Here is a 16,106-nt window from a genome sequence, read left to right as displayed (position 1 = left end):
TCACCAGACTAAAAGTTGGTGTGGGGTGGGCTGCTGCCGTATGTTAAGAGAGATGACCAAAGAGGGAAACTGGTGCTTTCAGATGGGTTAGGAAACTTTTTCTTTGCAAAAAATTATCTAATTATTACAGCTCCTTTTTATTTTTTTTTTTAAGATATTTTATTTATTTATTTGTGAGAGAGAGCATAAGGAGGAGAAGGTCAGAGGGAGAAGCAGACTCCCCATGGAGCTAGGAGTCCGATGTGGGACTCGATCCCGGTACTCCAGGATCTTTACCTGAGCTGAAGTCAGTCGCTCAACCAACTGAATCACCCAGGTGCCCTACAGCTCCTTTTTAAATTAAATTTCAGTTTATTCTTCCTTCACTGGTTTGAAATTCTATAGAGTGAGAACTTGGAGATTTTATTTTGGACATACTAGTCATTATTTTAGTGAAAATTACACGTGAGAGGGTGGGACATAAATGAAGGTAAACCAGCCTGATGGTGTTAGTTTTGCCATTTGTGTCCTAGGGATACTAGCTAAGGGACAAAAATGCCATTCCTCTGGATGCGTACATCATTGTGACAACAGAACAGTATAAAATTCAGTTTGAAACACAGGGAAAGTGTCTTTATGAATGTCAAAGTTGAGTTACCACTTGGAAGACAATGGTCTATTCTGCCACCAGCAGTGGTGTGTACACACACACACACACACACACACATTATATATAGACTATAGAAAAATCCCGGGAAAAACTGAAGGTCTGCTTGTATTATGCCAGGATTATATGAAAGTAGGTTATATCTTTGATGTGGATGGAGCTTACCAAAGTCCTGTTGCTATCCCAGGCTTTCATAAAAGGCAGTCATTTTTGCTTTTTAAAATTTTCTTATTTAATTGAACTGAAAAGTGTATTTATACTAGTTGTTATCATTACAGCTTAATGTGTTCTTTTGACTCTCAGGGTGTAGAGAAAATTGCATGTATGTCTGACCTTTGTTGGGGAAAGATGTCATGACAGATTTTGGGGAAACAATGAGCTTGGTACTCTGAAATAAACCCATCATAAGAAGGGCTTCTGATGACTTCATGGCTAGTTGTAGGTTATTGAAGAAAGTCTTGAAAGCACTTGGGAGTTTGAATTGGGGCAGTTTTCTCTCTTTCTCTTTCTCTTTTTTAAGATCTGTTCATTTTGAGAGAGAGAGAGCATGCTTGTGAACACACACAAGGCAGGGACAGGGTAGAGGGAGAGAGAGAGAGAGAGAGAATCCCAAACACACTCCATGTTGAACTTGGAGCCTGACTCAGGGCTTGATCTCATGACCCTGAGTTCATGACCTGACCCAAAGCCAAAGGTCTTGATGCTTAACTGACTGAGCCACCCAGGTGCCCCAGTTTTCTAACTAAACTGATAGCCGCATTTCTTCTCTCTTTACATACATTCTCTTGGAGACTTATCTACTCATGGATTAAACTCTTACTCATATCCTAATAACTACTATAACTCTATCTAGATTTTTAGGGTTTGGTTTTGTTTTTAAAGATTTTATTTTTTTTTAAAGATTTTATTTATTTATTTGATAGACAGAGATCACAAGTAGGCAGAGAGGCAGGCAGAGAGAGAGAGGGAGAAGCAGGCTCCCTGCTGAGCAGAGAGCCTGATGCGGGGCCCCATCCCAGGACCCTGAGATCATAACCTGAGCCAAAGGCAGAGACTTAACCCATTGAGCCACCCAGGCGCCCCTAAAGATTTTATTTTTAAGTAATCTCTACACCCAATGTGGGCTCGAACTTAGAACCCTGAGATCAGGAGTCACATGCTCTACTGACTGAGCCAGCCAGGCGCCCCTGCCCTCTTTTTTTTGACCATGTCTTCAGCTTCTTTTTGTGAATTACTGCCTCATTATTATATGATATTCAGCTCAACATCTAAAACTATAATCTACTTTATATGTGTATAAAGCCCTGCTCCCACAGTTTGTGTGAAAATAGGTTGTAAATTGAAAATTTTTATACAAATGGTATTTGAAACTCATGGTAACCAACTTTTCAGGTAAGCAAATTGAATTTTATTATTTCTTTTTATAAAATGAGAAAACTGAAGGCCAGAGCCATTAAGAATTGCCCAAAGTAAAATGTCAATTTAATAAAAGAGATGAGAATAGAACTGAGATTATTCTCTTAGTCTCCTGTTATTTCCATTTTACAATACAGTTTGCCTAAACTTAACTGAAGAGTTTTTCATCTTATAATGGCCCCTTAGTAATTTTAAATTCTTGTCCCATCTGTTCTGAGTCACTTACCAGACTCTTTTGCTGTATCTTCCTCCTTTTCTCTCTGTCTTTAAATTTCCCATTATCATCTCTATCTGATATGTTTATATTTTTATAATAGCCTTCTAACTGTGTTCTTATTGTCTGATATCAGCCTGAGGTGGTTTTTTTTTTTTTTTTTTAATCTGTGTAAATTTGCCCATAATAGTACCTATTCCACAGGGTCTGGGAACTACTAAATGAATAAATACTGTGATACAGGGTGAGTGCTTAGAATAGTGATAAACACCTAATAAATGTTAGCTGCTGCTGTGATGATGAAGTTGATAATGACAGTTACTCCTACAATTATATTAACAAATTAATATTATAAAATCACTGCTCTGACCATTATTTTAAAAATATTTTTATATTACTATGTAATTAAACAAATTCCTTTTCCATGTTTGTTATTTTCTTTGACTCTCAAACCACTACTACATAATATAATTAGGGTCAAAGAGTATTATCCTCATTTTACAGATAAGGATACTGATTAATAAAGTAAATGATAAAAAACTAAGATAGGAGATTGAACCTTTTTTTTAAATTTATTTTTTTTAAACATATAATATATTTTTATCCCCAGGGGTACAGGTCTGTGAATCGCCAAGTTTACACATTTCACAGCACTCACCATAGCACATACCCTCCCCAATGTCCATAACCCCACCCCCCGCAACCCCCCTCCCCCCCATCAACCCAGGAGATTGAACTTTTTAAAAAATGAGAAAGAATGAGATCATGAGCCGTCATTGTTTTTTTTTTTTACTGTGAGGTCCCATTTTCCAAGCTCCTTGGGAAGGCACTTAAAACCCTCTACAGTCAGATGTCAACTTCCCATCCTTGTCACCAATTCTCATGTTCCAGTAATGAGCCATTGCTCCAGCCAAACACTCATACAGTGTGTCTTGATACGAGTGCTTATGAATTTTTCTTCCTGGAATATTTTTACTTTCTTGAAAAGCAGTGCAACTTAGAAGTTAAGAATCTAAGTTTTGGAGTCAAGTTGCCAAGGTTCAAATCCTTGTTAACCACTTGTTAAACTAATTGTTTACTTTTTCTGTGCTTCAGTTTTCTCACCTATAAATGAAAATAATAGTACAGCTTGTATCTGAGGGTTGTTGTGAGGATTAAACAAGCTAATATATGGAAAGCACTTAAAAAGTATCTAGAACACAAAGGGCTCCAAAAATTAATGAGCTAAGTATCTATCTCAAGAAGTTCACGAAAGAAGAGCAAAATAAACCAAAGGAAGGAAGAAAAGATATAATAAGAACAGAAACTCATGAAATTTAAAAAAAGTCAAACACAAAGTGGGGAACTTAGAATAGTCAAATTTGTAAAGAAAGTGGAATGTTAGTTGGCCTGGACTGGAGGGAGGGAAAATGGGAGGTTTAATAGCTATTGTTTAATAGCCATAGTTTCAGTTTTGCAAGATGAAAAGAGGCCTAGAGATGGATGGTGGCAATGGTTGCACAAGAATATGAATATACTTTTTTAAAAAAGATTTTATATATTTATTTGACAGAGAGCTCACACAAGCAGGGGGAGTGGGAGAGGGAGAAGCAGACTCCCTACTCAGCAGGATGCCTGATGCAGACTCATCCCAGGATGCTTAACTGACTGAGCCACCCAGGCATCCTGACGATAAGAATATACTTAATCCTGCTGAACTTTTCACTTAAAAAAATGGTTAAGATGGTAAATTTTATATGTTAATTTTTTACCACATTAAAAAGAAAATTGGGGAAAAAACATAACCACAAGACTGAACAAACATATAATAGTAGAAGGGTTCCACAAGGGATACACTGTTTTGTTTTGAGGAAATAATAAAATCGATAAAATTTAGGTGAGGTTGACCAAGAAAAAAGAAGGCATAAATAAACAGTATTAGAAATGTAAAAGGTAGATTTGATTACGGTGTTGTAGACCATAAAAGGATAATATGAACAGCTTTATTCCAATAAATTTGAAGTTATAGACAAAATGGTAAAGTTCCTCAAAAATACAAGAACTGAGCGGCGCCTGGGTGGCTCAGTGGGTTAAAGCCTCTGTCTTTGGCTCGGGTCATGATCCCAGGGTCCTCTCTCTCTGCCTGCCTCTCCGCCTACTTGTGATCTGTCAAATACATAAATAAATAAAATTTAAAAAAAATACAAGAACTGAAATGGCACAAATTAAAAATTGAGGACCCTGTAATCCTAAAACCATTGACTAAATTCAGCCAGTCATCAGAAATCTTCCCATAAGAATAGCCCCCTGTTTTGCAGTGGGTTTGCCCCCATAATGCGAGTGTCATGAAAACCACTGCTAAGACCATGCCAGAATGATAAAGGAAAAGATTTATATCAACATTGTTTTCACTGGAAAACAAGTCCACTGCTACTGGCTGTTTGATCACAAATGTGATGGTATCAAAAAATTTGAGAAGGTGGCTGCTGAGATGGGAATAGGCTCCTTCAAGTATGCCTGGGTCTTGGATAGACTGAAAGCTGCATGTGAGCATCGTATCACCATTGATAGCTCCCTGTGGAAATTCAAGACCAGCAAGTATTACGTGACCCTCAGTATTGCCCCCAGGACACAGACTTCATCAAAAACGTGATTATAGGCACATCTCAGCCTGACTGTACTATCCTGATTATTACTACTGATATTTGGAGAATTTGAAGACAGCAACTCCAAGAATGGGCAGACTCATGAGCATGCCCTTTTGCCTTACACGTTGGGTATGAAACAATAAGATGGATTCTATCAAGCCACACCACAGCCAGAAGAGATACAAGGAAATCATTAGGGAAGTGAGGACCTACATTAAGAGAATTGGCTTCTACCCTGACATAGTTGCATTTGTATCAGTTGCTGGTTGGAATAGTGACAACATGCTGGACCCAAGTACCAATACACCTTGGTTTAAGGGATAGAAAGTCACTCGGGAAGATGGGCATGCCAGTAGAACCATGCTGCTTGAAGCTGTGGATTGTCTTCTCTCAGCAACTTGTCCAGCTGACCAGCTCTTGAATCTGCCACTCTACGATTACTACAGAATTGGTGGTATTGATACTGTCCCAGTTGGCCAATTAGATACTAGTATTCTCAAACCCCACATAGTGGTCACCTTTGCTCTGGTCATTGTTACAGCTGAAGTAAAGTCTTTTGAAGTGTACCGTGAAGTTTTGAGTAAAGCTCTTCGTGGGAACAATATGGGCTTCAGTGTCAAAGATGTGCCTGTCAGAGATGTTTCCCATGGCTCGGGTGGTTTTCCTGAACTGTCTGGGCCAAATCAGGCCTGGCTATTATGCATCAGCGCTGGATTGTCACACAGCTCACCCACCTGCTTGTAAGTTTGCTGAGCTGAAGGAGAAGATCGATCACCACCCTGGTAAGAAGGTGGAAGATGGCCCCAAACTCTTGAAATTACTCATACTATTTTTGGCAAGCCCAGTATGTTGAGCGCTTCTATGACTATCCTCCTCTGAGTATTTTTGGTTGTTGTTTTGCTATTTGTGATATGAAATAGACCATTGTTGTGGGTGTCACCAGAGCAGTGGACATTCAGAAGGCTGTCAGAAGTGGCAAGATCACCAACCTGCTCTGTCTAGAAAGCTTGGGGAGGCTAAATGAGTATTATACCTAGTACCTGCCAACCTGTCCTTTTTTTTTTTTTTTTTTTTAAGTTTTTTTTTTAAGGGCCCCTGGGTGGCTCAGTTGGTTAAGTGTCTGCCTTCAGCTCAGGTCATGATGGCAGGGTCCTGAGATTGAGCCCAGCATTGGGCTCCCTGCTTATTGGGGAGCTTGCTTCTCTGTCTTCCTGTCCTGCTCCCCCTGCCTGTGCTCTCTCTCTCTCTGTCAAATAAATAAATAGAATCTTAAAAAAAAATAAAGATTTTGTTTATTTGAGAAAGGGAGAAAGCACGAACAGGGTAGAGGCAGAGGAAGAGAGAGAAAGAGACTTCCCTCCAAACAGGGAGCCCAATGCAGGAGTCCCATTCCAGGGCCCTGGGATCATGACCTGAGCACCCCAGTGCCTCCTTGCTGCCCTATTCTTAATCAGTGGTAGGAGAACTATCTCAAAACTGTTTGTCTCAGTTGGCCATTAAGTTTAATAATAAAAGACTGGGGGGTGCCTGGGTGGCTCAGTCAGTTAGGTGTCTGCCTTCAGCTCAGGTTATGATCCTGGGGTCCTGGGATCGCATCCCACATCAGGCTCTCTGCTCAGTGGGGAGCTTGCTTTTCCCTCTCCCTCTGCCTGCCACTTTGCCTACTTGAGCTCACTTTCTCTTTTTTTTTTTTTTTTTTTTTTTAAGATTTTATTTATTTATTTGGCAGAGAGAGACAAGGGAGAGAGGGAACACGAGCAGGGCGGGTGGGAGAGGGAGAAGTAGGCTTCCCACCAAGCAGGGAGCCTGATGCGGGAATTGATCCCAGGATCCTGGGATCATGACCCGAGCCGAAGGCAGACGCTTAACGACTGAGCCACCCAGGTGCCCCCTCTCTCTTTCTGTCAAATAAATGGATGAAATCTTTAAAAAAAAATTTTTTTAAAGATTTTATTTGTTTGACACAGAGAGAGAGATCACAAGTAGGCAGAGAGGTAGGCAGAGAGGTGGGGGGAAGCAGGCTTCCTGCTTGGCAGAGAGCCCGATGCGGGGCTCAATCCAGGACCCTGAGATCATGATCTGAGCTGAAGGCAGAGGCTTAACCCACTGAGTCACCCAGGCACCCCTAAAAAAATTTTTTTAATAAAAGACTGGTTAATGCCTCTAAAAAATAGTCTATTAAATTTAAACTATTACTTTATATGATAATAAAAGCTAAAGGACAGGACAAAAGAAAAAAGACCGGTTAATGATAACAGTGCATCATAAAAGCTTCAGAATTAAAGGAGAATATTTTATAGACCATTTGTTTCATGTGTGGCAGTTTTAAGTCACTAGTTTTCAAAATCAGTACTTTTTAGTGGAAGCAGTCTGACCAAAAAACCTGTCACAGAATTTTGTGACCCATTAAAACAAAGCTTAATGAGGGGGGAAAAAAAATCCTGGACCTAGATGCTTCACCAGCAAGTTCACCAAATACTGAAGGAGGAAATAATATTCCAATCTTACACTTGTTCAGAGAAGAGAAAAAGAATGCTCCCCAGCTTATAAATGAGACTAGCATAACCTTGACGCCAAAGTTTAACTACGAAATATGAGGAAAGAAAATTACAAACTTATCTTATTCCTGAGGAACCTGAGCTAGTGGAACATAAAGAGTATAGTACATCGTAGTGGGGTTTATCCCAGGAATAGAAACGTGGTTTAATATGGAGAATAAATTCGGGCGCCTGGGTGGCTCAGTGGGTTGAGCCGCTGCCTTCGGCTCAGGTCATGATCTCAGGGTCCTGGGATCGAGTCCCGCATCGGGCTCTCTGCTCAGCAGGGAGCCTGCATCCCTTCCTCTCTCTCTGCCTGCCTCTCTGCCTACTTGTGATCTCTGTCTGTCAAATAAATAAATAAAATCTTTAAAAAAAATTATTAATATGGAGAATAAATTCATCTAATTCACTATGCTTAAAAATAAAATGAGAAAAATTATATGATGATCTTAAAAGATGCAGAAAAAGTAAGTAAAAAATCCATTCATTGTAAACCAAACCAGGAATAGAAAGGAGTCTCCAGTCTAGTAACCTATATTTTCCAAAAATAAAAAGCTATCGCAAACATACTATGTACGAGAAACAAATCACAGGTAATGCCCAATATCAACATTTCTATTCAACTTCATCCTGGAGTTCCTAGCCAGAACATTAAGGCAGAAGGGAGAGAGGGAGAGAACAAAGTGTGTAAATGATAGGATTGGGAAAAGAAAAAAACAAAATTGTCATTAATTGCAGATGATATGATTAACAGGGTTATTGGACCCAGATCAATAATAATAAAATTAATTATTTTAGCTGTATACCAGAAACAAAGTTAGAAAGTTAAAATTTAAAAAGTTAACTCTTTATACTAGGGAGGTGTGGGGGAAAAGAGATATAGTTGATTCTTATTATTCATAGTAATTATGTTCCATGAGGTTGCCATGAACAATGAATTAGTGAATACTGAATCATTGCTCCTGGGGCAAATACAGGGTTAGGTTCCTGCAAGCACCCTGGTCACAATATTTTTATCAACTGATCAGTATGTAACCTATTTAATGTAGGTTTCTGTATACAGATAACTTATTTAATATATATTTATTAATATATTTTTGATTGATTAGCATTGAATTCATGGCTAACAGCACTACAATGCTTGAACAAAGTTTATGTAATACATGTGTTTTCTATGTAAGGCACATTACAGCCTTCTTGTGCTTAGGAAGTATAGACAGAAGAACTTAAGCACTATGCTTGGAGGCCATTTTAAACACCAAAATCCTCACTCAAGCACAACGATGCAAAGAAATATGGCACTAAATAGACGATAAAGAGGATACTTGGTTCTAGTATGATAGCTGAAACAAGAGGCAGAACATCACCTTGTTTGACCTCATCTGAGAATATGCCAGTAACCAACCTAAAGTTTTTGCCATTCTGTATGTGTTTAAGAATGACTGAAAAAGCAAAACTTGCTAAATAAATTTTAGCAAGTAGGTGAATTGACAAATAGGGAATCCAGAATTGAGATTAATGAGGATTGATTGTGTGTAGAAAAAATTCTTTAACAAAAGTTGTTTAAGATGTCTATGGAGAAAATTATAAAACATAAACATAATTGAGAAACATTGTAGAAAATCTAAATAAGGTATTTGTGGATAGGGAAGACTTGGTATTTAACAATGTTAATTCTTCCCAAATTGATTTATAAATCTAGTGCAGTCTTTTTTTTTTTTTTCCTTTTTTTACTTTTTAAGTTATGTCTACACCCAGGATCGGTCTCAAACTCAACAACCCTGAGATCAGGAGTCACACGCTCCACCGACTGAGCCAGCAGGTAATCCAACGCAGTCTTAAGATCTCAGTAAAGGGGGGCGCCTGGGTGGCTCAGTGGGTTAAGCCGCTGCCTTCGGCTCAGGTCATGATCTCAGTGTCCTGGGATCAAGCCCCGCATCGGGCTCTCTGCTCAGCAGGGAACCTGCTTCCTCCTCTTTCTCTGCCTGCCTCTCTGCCTGCTTGTGATCTCTCTCTGTCATATAAATAAATAAAATCTTAAAAAAAAAAAAAAATCTCAGTAGAGGTACCCTCCCCCTTTTTACAGATTGCTCTGAATTTTATGTGGAAGTGCAGGGAGTTCTCCTTCCCCTCCCCAGAAAGAGAAAGCCAGAAACTGTTGAAAAATAACAAGGTGGAAGAACTGGCTCTACCAGATTTCAAACTTTATAAAGCTGTAATAAATAAAGCAGTCTGATATTAGCCCGAGATAGCCAAAGAAAATGGTAGAACATAATACAAAGTGTAGATGCAGACCAGTGTATGTGTATACTAGATTTGTGTATGAAACTATATATGGGTAGTGGAAAAGGAACTAACTATTGCTCCGGCAATTGGCTATTGATACATATTTATATAAAATTAGATTTCATATATATCTATATATATATATAATTAGATTTCATTCATACCATACGTAAAAATTAGTTGCACATTAAGTACTTAAATACAAAAGAACTAGGGGCTCCTGGGTGGTTCAGTCAGTTAAACATCTGACTCTTGTTCTCGGCTCACGTCCTGTTTTCAGGGTTGTGAGTTCAAGCCCTGTGTTGGGCTCCATGCTGGGTGTGGAGCGTACTTAAAAAAAAAAAAAAAAAAAACTTAAAGGAAAAAAAAGAACTATAAATCCTTTTGAAGGAGAGTATCTCATGACCTTACCTCCAAAGATTGATAAATTCACCTACTTTATTTTTATTTCATTTATTCACTTGAGAGAGAGAGCACAAATAGGAGAGGCAGAGAAACAAGCAGACTCCCTGCTGAGCTGGGAACCTGAGGTGAGGCTGGAACCCAGGACCCTAGGACCATGACCTGAGCTAAAGGTAGACACTCAACCACTGAGCCACCCAGGTGCCCCTAAATTTGACTACTTTAAAACAAAGACCTTCTGTGGCACCTGGGTGGCTCAGTAGGATAAGCCTCTGCCTTTGGCTCAGGTCATGATCTCGGGGTCCTGGGATCGAGCCCTGCATTGGGCTCTCTGCTCAGCAGGGAGCCTGCTTCCCCCTCCCTCTCTCTGCCTGCCTCTCTGCCTACCTGTGATCTCTCTCTGTCAAATAAATAAATAAAATCTTTAAAAAAATACCCAAAAAAACAAAGACCTTCTGTTTATTGAAAGACACCATAAAGAATGAAAAGAAAAACCACAGAGTGGGAAGAAAATATCTGCTGTACAGTCAACAAAGGGTTCATATCCAGAATATACAAAGAATAACAAAATAGTAAGAAAAAGAAAAAAAAATTAGAAGGTTTTACCTGACACTTACCATCTTTGAAATTAAAACAGAAATTAAGTATTGATCACCTTTAAAGATTTTATTTTTTATTTATTTATTTGACAGAGATCACAAGTAGGCAGAGAGGCAGGCAGAGAGAGGGGGAGGAAGCTCCTTGCTGAGCAGAGGGTCTGATATGGGGCTTGGTCCCAGGACCCTGGGATCATGACCTGAGCCAAAGGCAAAGGCTTTAACCCACTGAGCCACCCAGGTGCCCCTATCAATCACCTTTAAAGCAATCAACAAATAATTGGAGCGGCTGGGTGGCTTATTTGGTTAAGCGTTTGACTCTTGATTTTAGCTTAGATCATGATTTTAGGATTGTGAGATTGTACCCCAGTTGGGCTCTGTGGTGGGTGAGCAGCCTGCTTAAGATTCTCTCTCCCTCTCCCTCTGCCCTTCCTCCAACCCTCAAATAAATAAATAAATAAAAACTAAAAAAATTTTTTTTAAAGATTTTATTTATTTATTTGACAGAGAGAGATCACAAGCAGGCAGAGAGGCAGGCAGAGAGAGAGGAGGAAGCAGGCTCCCTGCTGAGCAGAGAGCCCAATGCGGGGCTCGATCCCAGGACCCTGAGATCATGACCTGAGCCGAAGGCAGCGGCTTAACCCACTGAGCCACCCAGGCGCCCCCTTTTTTTTTTTTTTAAATGAGGGTGCCTGGGTGGCACACTCAGTTAAGTGTCAGACTGTTGGTTTTAGCTCAGGTGGTGATCTCACAGTCATGGGATTGAGCCCTGCATCGGCTCTACACATAGCATGGAGTCTGCTTGAGATTCTCTCTCTTCCTCTGCCCCTCCCACTTGTGTTCTGTCTCTCTCAAATAAATAAATCTTTAAAAAAATTTTTAATGAGAAGAGCTCATTAAGAGCTGGTATTTTGCATTTTTTGCAGATCTCTTTAATATCTTGTAGTAACGGTGTACAGTTAAATTCTCTTGTCTGCTTCTGCATTCTGTGTGGTGTGATATCACATCATATGGTCTTCGGACTGCTGACATATGTATATCCTTAATCCTTACATACAGTGTAAGCCAAGTTCCAGTCAAGTTGGGGAAACCACACACCAGTAATTTAAATAAGGAAAATTTAATGTAGAGAATTGTTAAGTAGGTAAAATGTAGCTAACTATTGCTAGAAGGAATAAGAGAACTCTAAGGTGTAATGGGATAGTGTGTGCTGAAAGCAGCTACTACCTCTGGCCCTGACGGAAGGGTGAAGAGCGAGCCCTTCCCTCCTCCCACCTGAGATTCAGACCTGAGGAAAGAGTGGATTGCTGCAAGAATGTGCTACCTGGGGGCGCCTGAGTGGCTCAGTGGGTTAAAGCCTCTGCCTTTGGCTCGGGTCATGATCTCAGGGTCCTGGGATCGAGTCCCGCATTGGGCTCTCTGCTCAGCGGGGAGCCTGCTTCCTCCTCTCTTTCTGCCTACCTGTGATCTCTGTCTGTCAAATAAATAAATAAAATCTTAAAAAAAAAAAAAAAAGAAGAAGAATGTGCTACCTGACCCTGTAGTGGCAGAGACTGGCTACTGAGCGCTCTCACTGTCTGCAAGAGCAGCAACATGCCGCTGTGCTCAGACCCTGCCAGGAAGCCCATGTGCCGATCCATTTGAGAACAGAACACTGAAAGAATCCCACCACTTCTCCCAGCCTCTCAGCGTGGCTCTAGGGGCCTCTATTAGCAGATACTAACACTGAGCCAAAGGGAAATAGAGCTTGCAGTCTGGCTCTTGCACCAACCACAAAGAAGTGTGGGTTTAGAGCTGAGAGGTACTAGATTAATAACTAGCATGTATATTCACCAGATAGGGCAGACATTTTAAAGTCCACCAATACCAACATGTGCACAACTGTGGCACAGTGGAAGCTCTCATATACTGCTGCTTTAAGGGTTGATTGGTATAAAATAACCTCCTTTTGAAAAGTTTGTTACGTACACACTATGACCTTTGGGTTTCACCCCGAGGCTTTTACTCCTGAGAAACTCCTGAGAAACTGCAAAATCAGTGGCAGAGACTTTTTGTAGTAACGTTGTTCTTGGTAATAAAAATTTGGAAACAATCCAGATGGTTTTCTGCAGGAAAATGAATGTGTTGTGGTATATTGGGATAACTAGATAGCAAAGAATATTAATGAATTTCAGTTACATACAACAACAGAACGAAATCTCACAAAATACTGGGGTGCCTGGGTGGCTTAGTCAGTTAAGTGTCTGCCTTAAGCTCAGGTCATGATCCCAGGGTCCTGGGATCTAGTCCATATTGGGCTTCCCGCTCAGTGGGGAGGCTGCTTCTCCCTCTACCTGCTCTGCCTGCTGCTCCCCCTGCTTGTGCTCTCTCTCTGACCAAGAGAGATTTTAAATAAAATAAAATCTTTAAATAAAAATCTTAAAAAAAAAAAAAGATAAATTGCAGTATTGAGTATATAGAAGTTGGTTCCTTTTGGAAATTGAATTGGCAGCCTATAAGTACAAATTGTATAATAAACCATAGAGTGGTATAGTATGCCCACTTAGGGAATAAGTTCTGTAAGATTTTGCTTACTCTATCCCTTTTTTGAGATTCAGTATCAAGAAATTTTCCCTTCCTGGCTTCTTTGTTTCAGTCCGAATTAAGGAATTTTTACTCTTTGCTACCATTATACCTTGTCTCTTCTTCCATCCTGGTAGCTAACACTCCACATTGTAATTGATACAGGTCCTGCTTATCACCAGTTTCTGCTCCCCTGACTTTGAGCTTCTGCTCATAGCATAATGCCAGGCACTTCCTAGGTGATTGGTAAATGCCTGTACAATGGATGACTGATGACTGGATGGGAGGCAGATAGTATAGAGTGCTGCAAAGCAGCATGTCTTTAAGTCCAGGTCCTGGGTGTTCTTAGGTGGGTCCATGGATGTAGTTTAAATGATCTTAGTTTAAGAGAAATAAAATTTAAAATTTTATTTTATACTAATTTGGAAGTAATTGAATTATTTAGTGTAATATTTAATATCATCTGTATTATTATCTTATATTAACAGTTGTTTTTTTTTTTTTTTTAGATTTTATTTATTTATTTGACAGAGAGAGAGATCACAAGCAGACAGAGAGGCAGGCAGAGAGAGGGGAAGGGAAGCAGGCTCCCTGCTGAGCAGAGAGCCCGATGCGGGACTCGATCCCAGGACCCCGAGATCACGACCCGAGCCGAAGGCAGCGGCTTAACCCACTGAGCCACCCAGGCGCCCTTATATTAACAGTTTTGCAACTGATTTTCAGTGGCTGTGTTAACGTGTTTGTGATTGCATTTTTCCCCTTTGTTTCTTGGGGGTTTTGTTGTGATTGCATTTTGGCATGAGATGATACTATTTTATGAGAAGCTAATGAGAACAGATTAAAGATGGCTTTGATATATACATAATTGTTTGCATCAAGTAACTGTGGAAAGTATTTCCGATAGTTTCAATGGAGAAAAATGGTGAAATAATTGAATAGTAAGGTGAAATAATTGAATTATGGTGTTGATAAATTAAAGACAATATATATACATTATTATGCTCATGTTGTAATTTGTTTCAACAAAATATCATTTTTCCCTTTAATGTCAGTATGAATGGTATTTGCCTTAATTTGTAAATTCTAATTTGTAGTTGTTGAAGAACTATAGAATGTAATCAGTAGGATCATATAAGGATAAAAAGATATATGGAGACTTTGCAATCATCTTCATAGGAAATCCAAGAGAATTCACAGACTTAAGAGGATTTAGCAGGGTTGCTGGGTACAGATCAACATCTAGGAATCAATAGCATTTCAATACATCAGAAATAACCAGTCAAAAAGTATAATAGAGGGGTGCCTCAGTTGGTTAAACCTCTGCCTTCGGCTCAGGTCATGATCTCAGGGTCCTGGGATCGAGCCCCACATCAGGCTTTCTGCTCAGCAGGGAGCCTGCTTCCCCCACCCCCTGCTCTCTGCCTGCCTCTCTGCCTTCTTGTGATCTCCCTCTCTGTCAAATAAATATCTTTTTTAAAAAAGTATATTAGAAGAACAGGTATTATTAACAGTTACAACAAAAGCTATGTGAAGTATCTAGAATAAAAGCATATTAAGACCTTTCTGGAGAAAATTACAAACTATTAGAAAAAAATGATAATCAGCATGTAAATACAGTACACTTTAATAAAAATCCCAATAGGACATTTTAAGAAACTTTTTATACTGATTCTGAAATTCACATAGGGGTTCCCTAGATGGCTCAGTTAGTTAAGCGTCTGCCTTCAGCTCAGGTCATGATCCCTGTGTCCTAGGATTGAACCCCATGTCTGGCTATCTGCTCAGCCAGGAGTCTGCTTCTCCCTCTCCTTCTGCTCCTCCCCTTGCTCGTGCTCATTCTCTCTCTCTCAGATAAATAAAATTCATATAGAAGAGTCCGTGTCTAGGAGTAGCCAAGACTGTTGATAAACAGCAAGTCAAATAATAAACCTTGATACTTCAATTATAATTATAAAAAAATGTGATAGCAGTATAAGGACAGATTTGAGGAACAGAGAAAGCCCAGAAAGGGACCCATATATATGGGACCTTTGTAAATGATAGAAGTTGCATTACAAAATCATTGGAGGAAAGATGAACTCTTCAGTAAGTGAGTCTGGGACATATGCTTTCCATCCAGAAAAAATGCACCTGCTAAATGTTTTTCTATACCATATCCACAGGTGTATCCCAAATGAATTACCTTAGTGTATAAAACAAAACTTTTTTTAAAAAAAGATTTTATTTATTTATTTGAGAGAGAGACAGTGAGAGAGAGCATGAGAGGGGAGAAGGTCAGAGGGAGAAGCAGATTCCCCGTGGAGCTGGGAGCTGCATGTGGAACTCGATACTGGGATTCCAGGATCATGACCTCGGCAGTTGCTTTACCAGCTGAGCCACCTAGGCGCCCTAAAACAAAACTTCCAAAATGTTAGAACCAAATATTTTTATGACTGTAAGGATTAAAAGCTCTTTTAGAGGGCACCGGGGTGGCTCAATTGGTTGAGCATCTGACTTTTGATTTCAGCTCAAGTCATGATCTCACAATTGTGAGATCGAGCCCCAAGTCAGGCTCCATGATCAGTATGGAGCCAACTTAAGATTCTCTCTCTCCCTCCCTGTCTTCCCCTTCCTGCCCTCCCTCTCTTAAAAAAAAAAGTGGTGGGGGCAGGGAGCTCCAGCAGAGAAACAAAGGAAGTACCTTAGAATTTAATGACATCAAAATTAGATTTGCACATTGTAGAAGACACCTTAAAATTAAAGACAAGTAACACACTAGGAAGATATTTGTTATAGGCAAATAAAAAAGAAAAGTTGTATAAATGGGGATCATTTAGG

At 39.7% G+C, this 16,106-nt stretch overlaps 1 protein-coding gene and 1 pseudogene across 7 annotated transcripts in view; both read left to right on the top strand.

Moving 5' to 3' along the window:
• Positions 1–16,106, top strand: part of RPRD2 (regulation of nuclear pre-mRNA domain containing 2) — a 101,516-nt gene that overhangs the window by 47,730 nt on the left and 37,680 nt on the right. The window lies entirely within an intron of this gene.
• Positions 4,448–5,952, top strand: LOC125097161 (elongation factor 1-alpha 1-like; annotated as a pseudogene).

Source organism: Lutra lutra, chromosome 4 (assembly GCF_902655055.1).
Source record: "Lutra lutra chromosome 4, mLutLut1.2, whole genome shotgun sequence".
NCBI classification, from domain to species: domain Eukaryota; kingdom Metazoa; phylum Chordata; class Mammalia; order Carnivora; family Mustelidae; genus Lutra; species Lutra lutra.
This window is presented reverse-complemented; position numbering and strand designations above follow the sequence as displayed.